This window comes from Peromyscus eremicus, chromosome 11 (assembly GCF_949786415.1).
Source record: "Peromyscus eremicus chromosome 11, PerEre_H2_v1, whole genome shotgun sequence".
NCBI lineage: Eukaryota > Metazoa > Chordata > Mammalia > Rodentia > Cricetidae > Peromyscus > Peromyscus eremicus.
In genome coordinates this window covers 61,334,875-61,352,535 of record NC_081427.1, presented here as the reverse complement: position 1 = coordinate 61,352,535, position 17,661 = coordinate 61,334,875, and the positions used below count along the sequence as shown (strand labels likewise).

Sequence of the window (17,661 nt, the reverse complement as noted above, 5' to 3'; positions counted from 1 at the left end):
CCAGAGGAAGATGTCAGGTGTCCTGCTCCATCAGTTCCCATCTTGGTCCGTTAAGACAGCGCCTGTCACTGAACCTGGAGCTAGGCTGTGGCCAGCAAACCTAGTGATCCTCCTGTCCTCGCTTGTCACAGCACTGAAATGACAGGTGTGTGGCCATGCCTAATTTTTCGTGTGGGTTCTGGGGATTAGAACTCATGCCTTTGTGCTTGTACAAGCACTCTTATCTGATAAGCCACCTCCACAGCCCCTATTCTTGATCTTTTAAATGTTCCACAAGTGTTGTGGGATGGTCTGTATGTCAAGTGTGTTGCTGATTGATCAATAAATAAAACACTGATTGGCCAGTGGCCAGGCAGGAAGTATAGGCGGGACAAGGAGGAGAATAAAGCTGAGAAGTGGAAGGCTGAGTCAGAGAGACACTGCCAGCCGCCATGATGACAAACAGCATGTGAAGATGCCGGTAAGCCACGAGCCACGTGGCAAGGTATAGATTTATAGAAATGGATTAATTTAAGCTGTAAGAACAGTTAGCAAGAAGCCTGCCACGGCCATACAGTTTGTAACCAATATAAGTCTCTGTGTGTTCAGGGATACAGCCATTATTGGACACACATGCCTTTAATCTCAATACCAAGCATGGAAAACCTGGAGGCCTATACAGACAGGCTGTGACGAGGCGGTCATGTGGTTGGGTTTACAACCAACGAGAAGGCAGAATAGGGACACTATATAAAGACTTTAACACAGGGGTAGTTCTAGTTCGGAGAGGTAGGACCACTGCAGGAGGAAGGGTAAGGTTTTAGCTCTTAGCTCTGACCTCTTGGCTTTCTTCTTTGCATTGGTTCTGTGTTTCTTATTTAATAAGAAGGTTGGTTACAGCTACACACAAGTGCTTAGAAAAACGTGAATAGAGAATATAATCTTCACTTTCTGGGAACGCTAGTTCCTTACATCAAGATAGTTGACTTCTGACATCATTACATTAATGATATTAAGCATAAGGCTCAGAGTGGCCAGAGCAAACCCCTCCTCAGACAGCTGCTGTGGCTGAGGGCACACACACACCACCCCGGTCGCTGCTGGTGCGCATTCCCCTACACAAGGGGAGGTGAAAAGACACCTCTCTCTATTTTTTCTTTGTTTGTTTGTTTTGTTTTGATACGATGTGTGTTGTTCAGTTCTCCGTGTCCTTGTTGCTGGTGACTACCGATTTCTAAGAGGAATGGAAATCTCTCCTATAATAGTTAACTTTTCCATTTCTTCTTATAGTTTATCATTTTTGTTTCACACACCCCAAATCTGTGTTATTAAATGCATGGAAGTATACCTTTCTAGAGATTGGGGTTTTACTATGATGTGATTATATTTACCTCTGATCATACAAACAAGAAAGACTTTTGTCTCTTTTCTGAATACCCACACCAGCTTTCTAGTCATGTTATTGGAAAATAATTTGTCTCACAGTCACTCTGCATCTTTACCGAATGTAAAAAGAATATAGATTAAAAACCAATACAATCTGTTGTTTGGATGGAGGGGGGTCTGGTTCACTTATAGTTTTTGTAATCAGATATATAATTTGATTATATATCATAATATGATTTCTTCCATTTTATTGTGGATTTTTAAACTTTTTCTATCTAAAAATTTTATTTAATTGTATTTACTAGGTTTTAAATTAGTATAAAAAGCAATGGTTTTATTATGACATTTTCATTCACTTTATTCTTATTCCTCCTCCTCTCCCCACCCTCCCCAGCTTCATGTCCACATCTTATTGTTCCCCTTCCTGTTCGCTGATGTCCCCTCTATCTCATGGCACAATAAATCCATGTATTTTTAGTTTCTCTGGCTCCGCTGTCCCTCCCTTTGTTGATATCTTTTGGATCTAATATAAGAGTAAAAAAATATTTAAGATTTATTTTACTCTTAATAAGCATGTCATTTGTGTATGTGCTCATGAGCGCAAAGCAAGTATCTGTAGAGGCCAGAGGAGGGAGCTGGATCTCCCAGTGCTGAAGCCACTGACACAGGAGCTGGATTAGAACTCAGGTCCTCTCCAAGAGCATTCTTAATCACCAAGCCATCTGTCTAGCCCAAGGGGGAAAATTCTCAAATTGTTCTTTTTCTTTTATTTAGGTTGAACATTACACTTATTTTTAATTTTAAAGTTATCCCCGAAATATTCAGTTAACTATTCGGTATCTTTCTCTTTTCCCAAGCAAATGAAGTACTGGAGGATGATGAGCTCCCTCTACTCTCCTGGATTATGTGCTATTTCCCTGTGTTTCAGTTCTATTTGTTGCTGCTCAACTCTACAGATATTATTAGTATTTTATAACTCCATGTTCCTTGAGAGTTCTTCAGATTTTATCCTTTAATTTTTTGTGAATCTTAACATTCATTTGGGGATTTTTTTTTTTTTTGAGATTGCATCTCATATAGCCCAGGGTGGCCTCAAACTTGCTACATATTGGAGACTGACCTTGTTCTGACCCCCCTGCCTCTACTTCAGGAGATCATTTTCTTGATCCCTGAAATACATCTTTCAGGAGCACGTTTTAGTGAGGATTTGCAGGTGGTAAACAGTCCCATCCTAGGAGGCCCCATCTTGCCCTCATTTCTGAAAAGTAAGTTGTAGGTAAAATAATTCCAGATTACAGGTGCATCTTAAGATGCTTAAACACCTCACTTTCTTCCAGTTTTTTGTAACTAGGAGTTAACTGTCTCCCCGCTTAAGGTCTCCCTCCTCTCCTCTCCTGTGATGTATCTGGGTGTGGATTTCTTCGTTTATACTGCTTGGGACTCATGAGCTCCAGAACACACACATGAAGGTCCTCCACACTTCTGAGGAGTCCCTGGAGGCAGCCCTGTGCCGCCCTCCCTCACTCTTCTGGAAACTCCATGGCCTATGTCAACGCTCCTCTATCTTTTCTATCTTTTCACTTGTTAACATGTTTACCACTTCATCTCATTTTCACTATGACATGTGCAGTTCCTCAGATTCCTCTTCTAGAACATTAATATTAACTACATTTATCTACTTTTTAATCCAGGCTCTCTAATGATACTTTACTTTGTAAATGTTCTATTTAGTTATTCCTCAATTTTGCCTTATTATTACTATTATTATTACTATTACTATTATTATTGTTATTATTCATTATTTTGACATGGCCTCTCTAGGTAGCCCTGCCTGGCCTAGAACTCATTGTGTAGATCAGGCTGGTATTGAACTCAGAGTCCATCTGACTCTGCCTTCCAAGTGCTGGGATTAAGGGCATGTGCCACCACATCCAGTTTTTTGCTTTGTTTTGTTTTGAGATAGGGTCTCTGGCAATCTAAGCTGCTCTTAAATGTATTATTCAGCCAAGGATGACCTCGAACTCCTGTTCCTCCTGCTTTTACCTCCCACTCTTTGAAATTTGCCCATTTTTTATTGTCTTATTTCAAAAATATGCTTAATGTACTTATATTTTGCAATGAATAATTTCAATATCTGGACTTGTGGATTCTGTTACTAAAGTCTGTTGTCTTGGCTGGTATTCTCTTAGATTCTTGTTATGTTCTGTATTTGTAATTGTTAGTTTGCAGCATGACGATATAATGGTAATTCTTTGGGGCCTATGATTAAATGTGTAACCCTGTGAAGTAGTTTCTACATGCTTCTGAGTGGTACTTAGGAGGATTCTAATTCTGTGCCAACATGAAGACCCAACTTTATGGGTCTTTTCTGAAGATTTTCCTTCTTTGTCTTTTTAAAACATAATAAGGCAAATAGAACAAAAAGAGAGAAGTGTTTTTTAACTATAAAGAAGATGATGCATAAGGGCCATTTGACAGAGCTGGTAAGAAAAGGCTCTCTGCAGAATGAACACCTGAGCAGACCTATGAGGAGAAAGCCACGTAGTTCTCTGTGAAACGAGCTGTAAGCAGACATTTCCTGTGCTGACCACCTGGTCCCAAATAACCGACTGAGAGACTGAATATGAATTATAAATGCTTGGCTGGTAGTTCAGGCTTGTTAATAGCTAACTCTTACACTTAAATTAACCCATAATTCTTTTTTTTTTGTTTTGTTTTGCTTTTTGTTTTTTGAGACAGGGTTTCTCTATGTAGCTTTGGTGCCTTTCCTGGAACTCACTCTGTAGCCCAGGCTAGCCTTGAACTCACAGAGATCCGCCTGCCTCTGCCTCCCGAGTGCTGGGATTAAAGGCGTGTGCCACCACCGCCCCATAATTCTTATCTATGTTTAGTCACATGGCTTGGTACCTTTCTCAGTATGGCATGCTCATCTTGCTTCTCTGCATTTGCTGGCGACTTTCTGACTCCACCTTTCTCCTTCCCATCATCCTTAGTTTGGTTGTTCCGCCTGTATTTCCTGCCTAGCTACTGGCCAATCAGTATTTTATTAAACCAATTCAAGTGATAAATTTTTACAGTGTACAAGAGGTTTATTCCACAGCAACAAGCTTTATTTATGACAACTTAGAAATGTGGAATGTATTCTTAGAAAACTAAACCAATACTTTGCATGCAGTTTACCATGAAAGCAGCTGCCATTCCCCAAACAAACTACTTCTCTACTTTTCTTTCTTACACACTTTTCTTTCTGCATGGGACTCTCTTACTCTTCTTCATCCATGGACACTTATTTTCCTCCTATAGATCACAGCTGAAGCAGGTGCCTTCTACCCACATTCCACCTGTACCCTACGCTTACTGCTAGTTCTACAGTGTTCTATGCAGGCAAATGACTATTTATAGATAAGTACCCCCAAGTATTCTGCATTTCTTTAAGGGCACAGGAAGTATTCTGATTATGATGTTCAATTTCAGCATCTAAAACACTGCCTTTTACATACTAGGTACTCAATAAATATTTGTAGAACCAATACCTAGACAAAGACAGTTTGTTGCACCAAATCAAGTTGTTCCTTACATGTGCAGTCTGCTCCATAAAGGGGAATATTTGTGTGGGAGGCATCAGTAGGCCCTACGGCACCAGAAGGCACAGGAGAGAGAATGGTTCTTTCTTTGGCATGGAACTAGAGACAACACCTACTACACATCTGTAGGAGAATTTCAACATCTGTTCTATCAACTAATTCTCTAAATAAGAGGGCTGGGGGCACAGGTAGGAATAACTAAACCCATTTAACTTATTTCAAGAAATGTCAGTTTTGCAGTATATTCTAAAATCTACTCACCCCCTTCCCTTTGGAGACAAGATATCACCATGTGGCTGAAGTTGGTCTTGAACTTACTATGTAGCCCAGGTTGGCTTCAAACTCCTGATCCTTCAGCCTCAGCCTACTGGGTGCTAGGATTAAAGGTGTGCACTACCATGCCTGGCTATCTTCTTGTTTCTATATAAACAATTACATGTGTTCTAGTCACTGATAAAAACTAGTGCATATAAGGGGGACTGTAGAGAAGGATACAGAAGACACTGCAATAGACTATGAAGCTGGTGACTAAAGATCCAAATCCAGTCTACAGGGACCGAAGGGAAGGGTGGGCTGCATCTGATGGGGTGAACAGGAGCACTGGAGACTTCCCAAAGAACAGGCAGGATTAAGGGAGGAGGAGAGAAGAGTATGGCTGGAGAACATCAGCCCCAAAGTTGACTCCAAACTTATTGAAAAATTAGTTAAGTAAGAGACATACCAACTTCAATTTTCACACAACACCAAAAAGCTTAATAAATTTGAAAGAGAGAAAAATGTCTATTTTCTGTGTTTTGTTTATTAAAGGTATTGTTAAATGATTGAGGCAATCCCTTTATGATCCACAAATTCCCTGAAAATAATCAACATCCACACAAGACGAAAACACGAGGTACAAAACACGGACAGTTTTACTTTACAACTGACAAAACAAGGAGGAACACTGAAGTAGGGAAGAACAGTTACCAGAGTCCACATTTCTGTCCTGTACGGAAGATACAGACAGAAAGACAACGAGGTAGTACTGAAGGACAAAACCACGAGACAGAAATGAAAGTCTTTCCCACAAAGTCAGCTAGTTTCTTGTTATGGAGTGGGCTGCTCAGTCCAGTGAGTCATACTTTGTTCTTGCTGTACCTACACATCTGTGGCCAGAAAAGTCCAGTGATATTTGGGATGGTGGCTTTTAAGAACACCATGAAACAGTTCTTCAGAGTCACGTGCTGCACAGATACCACTAGGATTCCTAGAATTTTTATTAAAAATTACAGACATCACAGTAGTAATTCTCACATGCCACCTTGTCTACTAACAAACCTTCCTTTTATGGCCCCGGAGAGAGCCCAGAAAGTGATTCTTCCCCTCCTGCACAAATCTATAAAGGGCTCCAGCCCTAGGCTTCTGACAGCCCCAACTCCAACTCATGAATTAGAGAGCAATAGACTTTGAACATATTTACAAAGTCCATGGATTGTTGCTTTAAGCAAAATGATTAATATGTGAGAACTCTGAGTTCCCAAACTTATTTAGTTATCAATTTGTTGTATATAATTTTAATCTCTCTGTATTTTGATATGCAAAATGGAAATGGCACCGCTGATACTTCACAGGGTGGAAAGAAGATAACCACCAAGACTTACAAAGCCTGCTGGGGGATGAGGCGCTTATGCAAATGTCTATTAATTAAACAGTCACGGCTGCACAACTGGGTCAGGCAGACGATAAGACTGAGCAAGCATCCCAGCCATCAGTGTTGGGAAGAAACAAGCATCCAACCCAACAGCACTTGTTGCGTTTTATCCAGCATATTACGTTGCAATATTCCATAACCTAACACAGCATAGCAGCTTCTAGATGATCTTCAAAGAATTCTCTGATAGAACATAATCTTATTAGAGACAACAGCTAAAGACAAAAACAAGAAAGCCAGCCAATTACTAATGAAGAACTTGTAAAAAGCTAATCAAAGCTCTCATCCAGAGAAAATGAGAAAATCTGAGGCGCAGAATGGTTTTGTATATTGATGAGATTTTTATATAGTGTCACAGAGAGAAAACTAAAACATTTAGATGAAGACAAGAAGAACCCCGTGTCTGTGTCTGGAAGTCTTATTATGTTCCATACCAATGTTTTCACTAAAATCTTCTGTTCTGGGGGAAACATTTTTTAAGCTGTCTCTGGGGAGGTGCTAGCAGAAGAGGATCCTGTGGATTTCAGAGTGTCTGTCAACACCCGGATGTGGGGTGGGCAAGGCAGAAGAGCCTCCACTCAGCCCGCATGTACTCAGCCCCAGCAGGGAAAAGTGGAAAATGTAGGGTCCCACCTAGCTCTTTTCCATGTTAAAATATTTTTTTGGTAGTGGGGAGGATGGGGGTTGAGATTTTATAAAGAAACTAGACAGAAGATGTCAGAGAAAATGAAAATGACTAAATAGGAAAAGTGGGAGTGTGGCCTCAGGAGTGAACAGAGTGTGAGTGTGGCCTCAGAAGTGAACAGAGTGTGAGTGTGGCCTCAGGAGTGAACAGAGTGTGAGTGTGGCCTCAGGAGTGAACAGAGTGTGAGTGTGGCCTCAGGAGTGAACAGAGTGTGAGTGTGGCCTCAGGAGTGAACAGAGTGTGAGTGTGGCCTCAGGAGTGAACAGATCATGAGTGTGGCCTCAGGAGTGAACAGATTGTGAGTGTGGCCCCAGGAGTGAACAGAGTGTGAGTGTGGCCCCAGGAGTGAACAGAGTGTGAGTGTGGCCCCAGGAGTGAACAGAGTGTGAGTGTGGCCTCAGGAGTGAACAGAGTGTGAGTGTGGCCTCAGGAGTGAACAGATTGTGAGTGTGGCCTCAGGAGTGAACAGTGTGAGTGTGGCCTCAGGAGTGAACAGATCATGAGTGTGGCCTCAGGAGTGAACAGAGTATGAATGTGGCCTCAGGAGTGAACAGAGTGTGAGTGTGGCCCCAGGAGTGAACAGAGTGTGAGTGTGGACTCAGGAGTGAACATATCATGAGTGTGGCCTCAGGAGTGAACAGAGTGTGAGTGTGACTTCAGGAGTGAACAGAGTGTGAGTGTGGCCTCAGGAGTGAACAGAGTGTGAGTGTGGCCTCAGGAGTGAATAGAGTGTGAGTGTGGCCTCAGGAGTGAACAGAGTGTGAGTGTGGCCTCAGGAGTAAACAGAGTGTGAGTGTGGCCTCAGGAGTGAACAGATCATGAGTGTGGCCTCAGGAGTGAACAGAGTGTGAGTGTGGCCTCAGGAGTGAACAGAGTGGAGGTCAGCCTTAGAAGTCAGACATAGGAGAGTGGAGCAGTTTATGAGGGCCAGCCTCAGGACCATCAGGGCCATCTGTTAGCATGGGTCTGGTTGTTTGGCGCCCAGGCTGGCCTGGAATTCTCTGTGCAGCCCAGGCTGGACTCAAGCTCCTGTTCCAGTCACATGCTGGGATTCCAGGGTGCTGGCTCCACACCAGGCTCATCTGCTACCTGCCGGCCTTGAGGATCCCTGGAACCCACTGGAAGGCCGAGATCAAGTCAAGGTTGATTCTGGTACACAGTGACTGAGGTCCAGTTTCCCTCACACAAACAGAGAGAAGGGAAGAAGATGTTTTCAATGATGCTCTGAGTTCAGAGGGGGAAAGCAGGGCCCAGGCTGGCTGACTCAAGTAAAATAAGAGTTCTGTCTTGAGGCGTGAGAACTAACACAGATAGTGCGCCTAACAATTAGTGAGAAAAGAGCCATGAACTTGGGAGAGAAAGGAAGGGCATAGGGGACAGTCGGGAGGGAATAAAGGAAAAGAGGAACAACGTAATTACATTATAATCTCAAAACTAAAATAGTAAATAAAAACATTATAAAATGAAACAGACTTCTGTGCAGATGTTACTACAGAGTGTGCGTCATGCTCCATGTGGTGAGAGAACAGAGAACTGAAGGATGAAAGTGTGAGAAGCACAAAGAGTATCTGTCACACCTTTCTCTAGCACAGCGGTTCTCCACCTTTCTAATGTTGTGGACCTCTAAAACAGCTCCTCATGTGTGGTGACCCCAACCATACAATCAATTATTTTGTTGCTACTTCATAACCGTAATTTTGCTAGTGTTATGAATCATAATGTGAATACACCTGTGTTTTCTGGTAGTCTTTGGCAACCCTCAAATGGGTGTGACCCACAGGTTAAGAACCTCTGTTCCAGCAGCATTTTCTTGTCAAAGAGGAATGCAGGGTCCGTGAGCTCCCACCAGCTTGGGCCAGCTGTCTCTGTGGTTTTCCTTAACATGACCTTGACCCCTTGCTCCTGTAACCCCTCCTCCCTCTCTTCACCTGAACCCCAGGAGCTCGGCCAACTGCTTGGCTGTGGGTCTCTGCATCTGCTTCCATCAGTCACTGGTTCTATGATGACAATTAGGGTAGTCACCAATCTGACTACAGGGGAAGGCTAGTCCAAGCACCCTCTCCACCATTGCTAGGGGTCTCAGCTGGGGTCATCCTTGTGGGTTCCTGGGGATTTCCCTAGCACCAGGTTCCTCCCTAACCCCATAATGGTTCCATCTATCAAGATATCTCTTTCATTGCTCTCCCTTTCCGTCCTTCCCCCAACTCAGCCATCTCCATCCCTCATGTTCCCACCCACCCCCATTCCCTCTGAGCCCGCATGGGACCAAACTAGGCCCTCTGAATGTGGGTGACAGTTGTGTGACTTGATCTGTTTGTGGGGCCCCTGGCAGAGGGACCAGGACTTATCCCAGGTGCATGAACTGGCTTTTTAGAGCCCATTCACTAGGGTGGGATGCCTTGCTCAGCCTTGATGCAGGGGGAGGGGCTTGGTCCTGCCCCAACTTAGTATGCCAGCCTGTGTTGACTACCCAAGGGAGACCTTACCCCTATGAGGAGTGGATGGGGAGTGGGATGGGGGAGGTGGGGGGAGGAGGAGAAGGGGAGGGCAGGGGAACTATGGTTGGTATGTAAAATGAAAAAGAATTTTAAATAAAATAAAATGTAAAAAAGAAAGAAAAGAAAAGAAAAAAGAGGATGGCAGGAAGGCGTGAGCTAGCAGGACACTGAGTAGAGCAGTGGCAATTTTACCAGGGAGGTAGGAACTGGGGAGCCTGTGGGCACCGGAACCTTTGAATGGAATTAACACAAACGACTGCACGCACTGCACACTTGTGAGGCCACTCAACTGTAGTAATCCTGAATGACTGGTATATGGTTACTGTTAAAAGTAAGGGAAAAGTGGGCTGGAGAGACGGCTCCGTGGGTAAGAGCACTGGCTGCTCTTCCAGAGTCTGTCCCTGGTGCGTGAGCTGGCCTTCTGGACCATTCCCTATGGTCAGACACCTTGCTCACCCTTGATGAAGGGCGGAGGGGCTTCATCCTACCTCAACTGAATATACCAGGCTTTGCTGTTCCCCAATGGGAGGACTTACCCTTTTGGAGGAGGGGATGGGAGGTGGGTAGGGGAGGAAGGTGCGGGGAGGTGGGGTGGGATGGGGGGAGAGCAGGGATGAGAGAGAGATCTGTGGTTGGTATGTAAAATGAATAAAAACATTTTTAAAAATAAAAAATAAGGAAAAAGACTTAGAGATGCCAATTATCTTTCTCAAGGTGATCTGAGTTTTTTTTTTTTTTTATTTGTTTTTTGTTTTTTGTTTTTTTAGTTTTTTGAGACAGGGTTTCTCTGTGTAGCCCTGGCTGTCCTGGAACTCTGTAGACCAGGCTGGCCTCAAACTCACAGAGATCCACCTGCCTCTGCCTCCTGAGTGCTGAGGTTAAAGTGTGGGCCACTACTCCCTACCTGTTTTCTTTTTTTAAAGTATGTTTTTAATCTTTATTTTTACTTTATGTGAATGGATGTTCTGTCTCTGTCTGCACACCATGTATGTCTTGGATCCCCTGGGCCTAGAGTTACAGATGCTTGTGAGCTGCCATGGAGGGGCTGGGAATTGAACCCAGGTCTTCTGGAAGAGCAACCAGTGCTCTTAACCCCTGAGCCATTTCTCCAGCTGGCTAAGTTTAAGGTTTGATTTCAAAGTCTCTGCTTTGCTGTCTCACTTTTTTTCTTCAGAGTTTGCTTGCTCTTTTCAAACATACAGAGTAACACTCAATTCCTACTGTATCCTCCTACCTTTCTGGTGCCTGAGGGAGTCTGCCATACACGAAACATGCATGGGCAGTGGAGTGAGCTACGTCCAAAGGTAGAGAAGGTTTCTGCAGTGAGTCCAACCCCTACCCTGCATACCAGATACTCTGAACTCACCTCTGTAAGCAGGCCCTGACTTCTGGCTAGTGAAGGCTGTCGAAGAGAGGGCGAGTGAGGAGGAATGAGCTTCTCCCAAATGTGCCCCTTCTCCCTCAGCAGAAGGTTCGTTCATTCTGCACTAAGACAATAAAGGCAAAGCTTCCTTCTTCCCACCATTTCAAACAGGCCTGAAGATCGCTTTATGAAGGCACGTCTGTCCCTTTCTTAAAGGAATTCATTTCATTTTATTTTATGTTCACTGGTGTCCTGCCTTTATCTATGCCTGTGTGAGGGTGTCAGATCCCCTGGCACTAGAGTTACAGACAGTTGTGAGCTGCCATGTGGTTGCTGGGAACTGAACCTGGGTCCTCTGGAAGAGCAGCCAGTGCTCTTAACTCCTGAGCCACCCCTCACAACCACTGTCATTGCAGGAAGATGACACTGAAGTGGGTTTTCAGAAACATCCCTGACTAAAATGCTCTTCCATTAGTTTCTCCTCATGTTTACTTACAATTTTTCTCATTCTTCTCGTCACTTTGACATGTCTCATCATCCCTCTGTTAAAATGGTATTCATAAGCTCCCACCTCTCACGGACTCTGTAGGTCTTTCTATGAAGGGCCCCCCTCTGTGCATGTGGAGACTAAACTACCAACATCATGGAACTTATAATTTTTCCCATTAGTCTATCTTCTTGTTCATCTGTAGGCACCAGCTTATGAGGAGAGAAGGAGGATTTACCCCTTTTCCCTTTCAAAAGCAAGAAAGTGAGCTGGGGCAGAGGATCCCGGGCCTTCCTGGAGCTGTTCTATGTAACTGGAAAACTGCAAATACACCTGACTTCAGACACAGAACAAGTATGACGTAGTTCCACAAAGGGGAGCTCGGGGACGAGGGCTTCCAACACGTGGGCTTGTGCTGAACCTCCTTCATGCACTGATTGAGAAAAGTGCAAAAAGAGTTGTGAATGGGAAGACAAAGGTGTATTTTAAATTTTAAATAATATATCTTTAAGACATAAAGAAAGAGCTACCCTAAGAATAAATGAAAGTTGAAAACATTTTCATTTTAAATTGAGGGTAACAGGTTGCTAAGTTCTTTAAAATAAGAATGTGTTGAAAGAAACAAATCCTTCGAATTTATGCTCATATCAGAACAAAACTCAAGTCAGGTGCATAATTTAACAGGAAAAAATACTGTCTAGAATTTGTGTGCATTTGTGAGATTGTCCTATGTAGGCCAGGCTGGCCTCCAACTCTCTATAGTTGAGGATGACCTTGAATTCCTGATATTCTGCCTTCATCTTCCAAGGGCTGGAACTACAGATTTGCACCAGCAATTTTCTTTTTAACTCAAGATTTATTTTTAACTCAAATAACCAAATAACCTGAAAGTGAGTTTATAAAACCAAACAAACAAACAGGGAAAATGTTACCTAAGCAACCTGTATGTTGTTTTCCTCACTAGTCTTATCTAAAGGCATTAGCACTATATATATATATATATTTTTTTTTTTTTTTTTTTTTTTTTTTTTTTTTTTTTTTTGGTTTTTCGAGACAGGGTTTCTCTGTGTAGCGTTGCGCCTTTCCTGGAACTCACTTGGTAGCCCAGGCTGGCCTCGAACTCACAGAGATCCGCCTGGCTCTGCCTCCCGAGTGCTGGGATTAAAGGCGTGCGCCACCACCGCCCGGCCTAGCACTATATATTTTATGTATTTCTAAAAACTACTTTGAAAGTCATTATTTTAAACCTAAAGAAAATATTTTCAGGAATGAGAAAGGAGCAGATGACTTGTGCTCAGGGAGCAGAAACAGGCTGTATGGTTGGAATATTTTGAGAGAAGGAAGACAGAACAATCTCTAAAGGAAGGCAGGGCCCAACAGCCTTCAGGCCACAAGAAGGAAGCTGCGTCCTGGTAGGGTAAGTTTTCTCCAGTCCCATCCAGCCCCGTGGTCCCACAGCTGCTTACAAAATAATCACTCAGAGGCTTAATGTTATTTACAAACTGTATGGCCTATGGCAGGCCTCTTGCTAGTTAGCTCTTATATTTTAAATTAACCCATTTCTATTAATCTATGTTTTGTCACGTGTTCCATGGCTTATTGGTCTGCTGGCATGTTGTTCCTTGGGCGGCAGGCTGGCGTCTCTCTCCAGACTCTGCCCTTCTCTTTCCTGTCTCTCTCCTTGGATTTCCCACCTGCCATAGGCCAAGGCAGCTTATTAATTAACCAATGGGAACAACATTTATTCACAGCATACAGAAAGACTTCCCCCAGCATATCCTGCCCTTAAGTATGATGAGAAGTAATTGATGAATGACATCTGCTTTTTACTGGCTACTGATTAAAAAATGGATTATAGGTGAGTAAGAAAGGAGACTCATGGAAGGTGAGGATACCACAGTAAACATAGCAGGGATGTGATATGGATCTGAGATACAGCTGACTAGAAATAGCTGATGTTGCTATTTGATCATGAAAAGGAAGAAACCAAAACTATATCCATCGATCTATGTCACCTAATTTAAAATTTCGGAGTACTATAAACAGCATTCTTCCATTTTGTAGAAAATTGTTCAGAGGAGTGGCTTATACAGGGTCACAGAAAGCACAAGCAATGGAGTCAAGCACCATGTCCAGATTCAGAGCAAGAACTAGGCCCGGGAATACAGCTCACTGGTGGAACACTTGCTTAACAGCAAGTTATCCCCGGCATGACAACTAAATATGTGTGTGTACACAAGATATATATGTGTGTGTGTGTGTGTACACAATATATGTGTGTCTGTGTATATACAATATATGTGTGTACACAATATATATGTGTGTGTATATACACAATATATATGTGTGTGTGTATACACAATATATGTGTGTCTGTGTATATACAATATATGTGTTTCTGTATACATAATAAATATATGCGTGTGTATACACTATATACACATGTGTGTGTACATTTACTATATATATGTGTGTATATACAATATATGTATTGTGTATACACAGTATATATATGTGATGTATGTATATGTATATATATATATACATATATATGCTTAAATAGAAAAAAGCAGAGTTTAGGATTTCCAATGTTAAGTCTGCTGACAATAAGCACAGAACTTAAGCATGAAAAACAAACAGGGGGCACATTCATTCTATTTTTACCTGACAGTAAAACAGCCCTGAGCCTGTGCTTTCCAAGCTTCAGCTCTCTACCTGCCTTGCACTGTGTTTCAGAATTGTGGTAACATGTGGTTCAGTAAGCCTGAGATACACACATGCTAAAATGGTGACACTACTTCTTAGCTATGTATATCAGAGAATTTAGCAATGGATAACCAGAAAATAATTCACATAAACATACTAATTATCAACAAGCAGATATCAATGTTTAGCAACTATCACAAGGTAGATATTTTATTCACAAAATACAATAAAACAGCAGCCTATTAGTATTATTACTTTTTAGAATGATACTAAGTGGAATTTGAAAGCTACAGAAAAAATACTGATGAATCTTCAAAATCAGTTTTCACACCACCACAATGGTTCTCTTTAGATGCACACAATCCGTGTAAATTTCTAATAAGAGAATCCTCTCTGAGCCCAGGATCCCAGCAATTATGCAGTTTCTCCTGCTTCTCACCTCACGGATAATAAGACACTCTGCTCCCCTTCTTCCCTGGAGCACATTCCTGGGAATTCTGTTGAGCTAAAATTAGTTTTTCTCTTTAGAAGCTCTCTCAAAGACACTCCAAAAAGAAAATTACCGGAGATGTGATAAACTCATTGCAGAATCAGTGTTACCCCTTCTAAAAATGAAAACTGTTAGGTAAATATCTGACCTATAAACAGCTCAGTGAGATTTTCTTTCCCCCTTTCCTGAATACTAATAATTAGAAACAATGGAGCAGAAACAATGCTAACAGCTGAAGTGTGCCAGGCTCAGAGTCCAGGTTACAGAAGTGTCATGGGGAGAATTTTTAGATTGATTGCTTTTGAGACAATTGCATACTAGTATTTTGCAAGCAAGTACATACAGGAATATGGATACATAAGGGCAAAGATCACAATTCCTCCTCTTTCCTTCTCTCCCTCACTCCTCCCCCCTTCCTTCCTTCCTGTCTTTTTTGAGACAAGGACCCACTATGTATCTGAGATGGGCCTCAAACTTGAAGCAGTCCTCCTGCCTTAAGTCCTGAGTGGGATTAAGGTATATGCTGTGGAACAATCTTTTTCTACACTATGAATATGTATTACTATAATTGGCTAATAAAAAGCTGGCAGGCTGGTAGCTGGGCAGGAAGTTAGGTGGGAAAGCCAAACTGAGAATGATGGGAAGAAGGAAGGTAGAGTCAGAGGAGATGCCAGCCAACCAGCTGTCGAGCAAGCAGGACATGTAAAAAGGAGGTAACAAGCCATTAGCCACATGGCAAAGCATAAATAAATAGAAATATAGGCTATTTTAAGTATAAGAGTTAGCTAGTAACAAGCCTGAGCTATCAACTGAGCATGTATAGGTAATATTCAGCCTCTGAGTTGGTTATTTAGGACTGAGCGGTTGGGACAGGAAATGTCTGTTTACAGGTATACATCACGAGGCAGTCAGACCGCAAGTTCAAGGCAGGCCTGAGCTACAGAACAAAACTTTGTGTCAAATAAAAATAATAAAACAACGATAGTAATAATAACAACAATAATGTAAAGATAAAAATAGAGCCTCAGCTCATTTCATAACCACTTTAATTTCTTCAAAACAACTTCTGTTGAATTTTAAGAACTGATTTTTATAATTTTGCTTTAGCTGAATTTTCTAGACAAGAAAACCTAGAAACCTGAGAGAGTTTGGGATCCTTGAAGAAGTATGATGCCAGGAAAGATTCAGGCTCTTTATGAACACACGAGATGGAGCCTGATTTGGAGACTAAGTGCTAAGCTCACCCTTCTTATCCCCTTCCCAACAGTCACGTTCCACAGAGTGTCAGACTCCGGCATCCATCAGCTTTCTCTTCCTTCCCCCTGGAGGCTGAATCCTGCTCAGGTCTTACTGATATGTCTGTCTGTCTGTCTGTCTTTACCTATCTCCCTACCTGCCTGTAATAGCTATGTACATACTCAGTGAATATGTTTGTGACCAAATATGTCCTCCTACTTCTTAACATTACTTTACATATATTTTCCTATATTTTGAATGGTCACTGCAACTTCCCCTACATAATATTCCATCTTGTTAATAAGTCACAGTACAAACATTATTCCACAATTAAACATTTGACTAATTTTCCAGTTCATATCATCATACATTATCCATATACATTTATAGGTTATCTGCTTATAATAACATTTATGAACAAGTTAAGACAGTAGGAATATTTATATCACCTTTCCCTCCAAGAAGATTCGTTAACTTAGGTTGCCACAATACAGACTGCTGCTTCCCAAACCTTGCCTGTTTTAAAGTAACACTGTCTTTGTTTTGTTTTTCAAGACTGCGTTTTCTCTGTGTAACAGCCTTGACTGTCCTAGAACTCACCATGTAGACAAGGCTGCCCTTAAACTCCCAGAGATCCACCTGCCTCTGTCTCCCAAGTGCTGGGATTAAAGGCGTGTGCCACCACCACCTGGCATAACACTGTCTTAATATTGTAACTCTGAAATATTTCATATTAACATCACACAGAATCTTCTATTAGGTCCTAGGAGCTAGCCTAGGCTTTATGCCACTCTTGACCTGACCACAGGACGAATCCCGGAAACAATTGACAACATCGGGAGAAGGATTCGTGCTTGGGATGGGGCTTGACCGTCCTGAGTACTTGTAAATATATAAAGCACGGAACTTTTCCTGGCTGGGCGGGGCAAGAGTCAGGGACTTGTCAAAAACAGTATGTTTCAAGGCTCTGGTTTCTAAGAATAGGTTTGCATTCTGACGTGAGTCCCGACAAGCTGCTGGTTGGGTCTCAAAGGGCTGTAGGAATAGACCATAGCAAATCAAATTAACTGAAGCTCACATTCGCCCGAGTTCCTGCACTGGCTGGTATAACACTGCAAGAGTGTTAAACACCCCTCCAGAAACTCTGTTTACCCTGGGAAGGGTCTGAAAAATAATATTAAGGGGGAGTCGGGGGCCTGGTGAGACGGTTCAGACGCTGAGAGAGTTTGTCATCAAGCATGACTGTCTGAGTTTGATCCGTGGGAATCACACGGTAGAAGGAGGGCCTTGACCCCCACTAGTTGTCCTCTGACTGCTGGATCCACACACAAACAACAATAAAAACTGCAATGTAACAACATTTTGAAAAGGAACATTAAGTCTAGCTATCAGCATACAGAATTGTATATTTGCTATGCTGATAAGAAATTTACCCACTAACAAGGTGGTGTCCAAACTTTCAACATGAAGCACAGTATGAAATAAAAATGAAAGCAAATTTGTGCATGCCAAACTCATATAAATGTAATTAGCAGCAAACATGCTTTAAGGCACACA

The 17,661-nt window shown here is 42.3% G+C and overlaps 1 long non-coding RNA gene across 1 annotated transcript in view; it reads right to left on the bottom strand.

Moving 5' to 3' along the window:
- The window catches only part of LOC131921684 (uncharacterized), an 84,693-nt gene that overhangs the window by 13,064 nt on the left and 53,968 nt on the right, over nt 1–17,661 (bottom strand). The window lies entirely within an intron of this gene.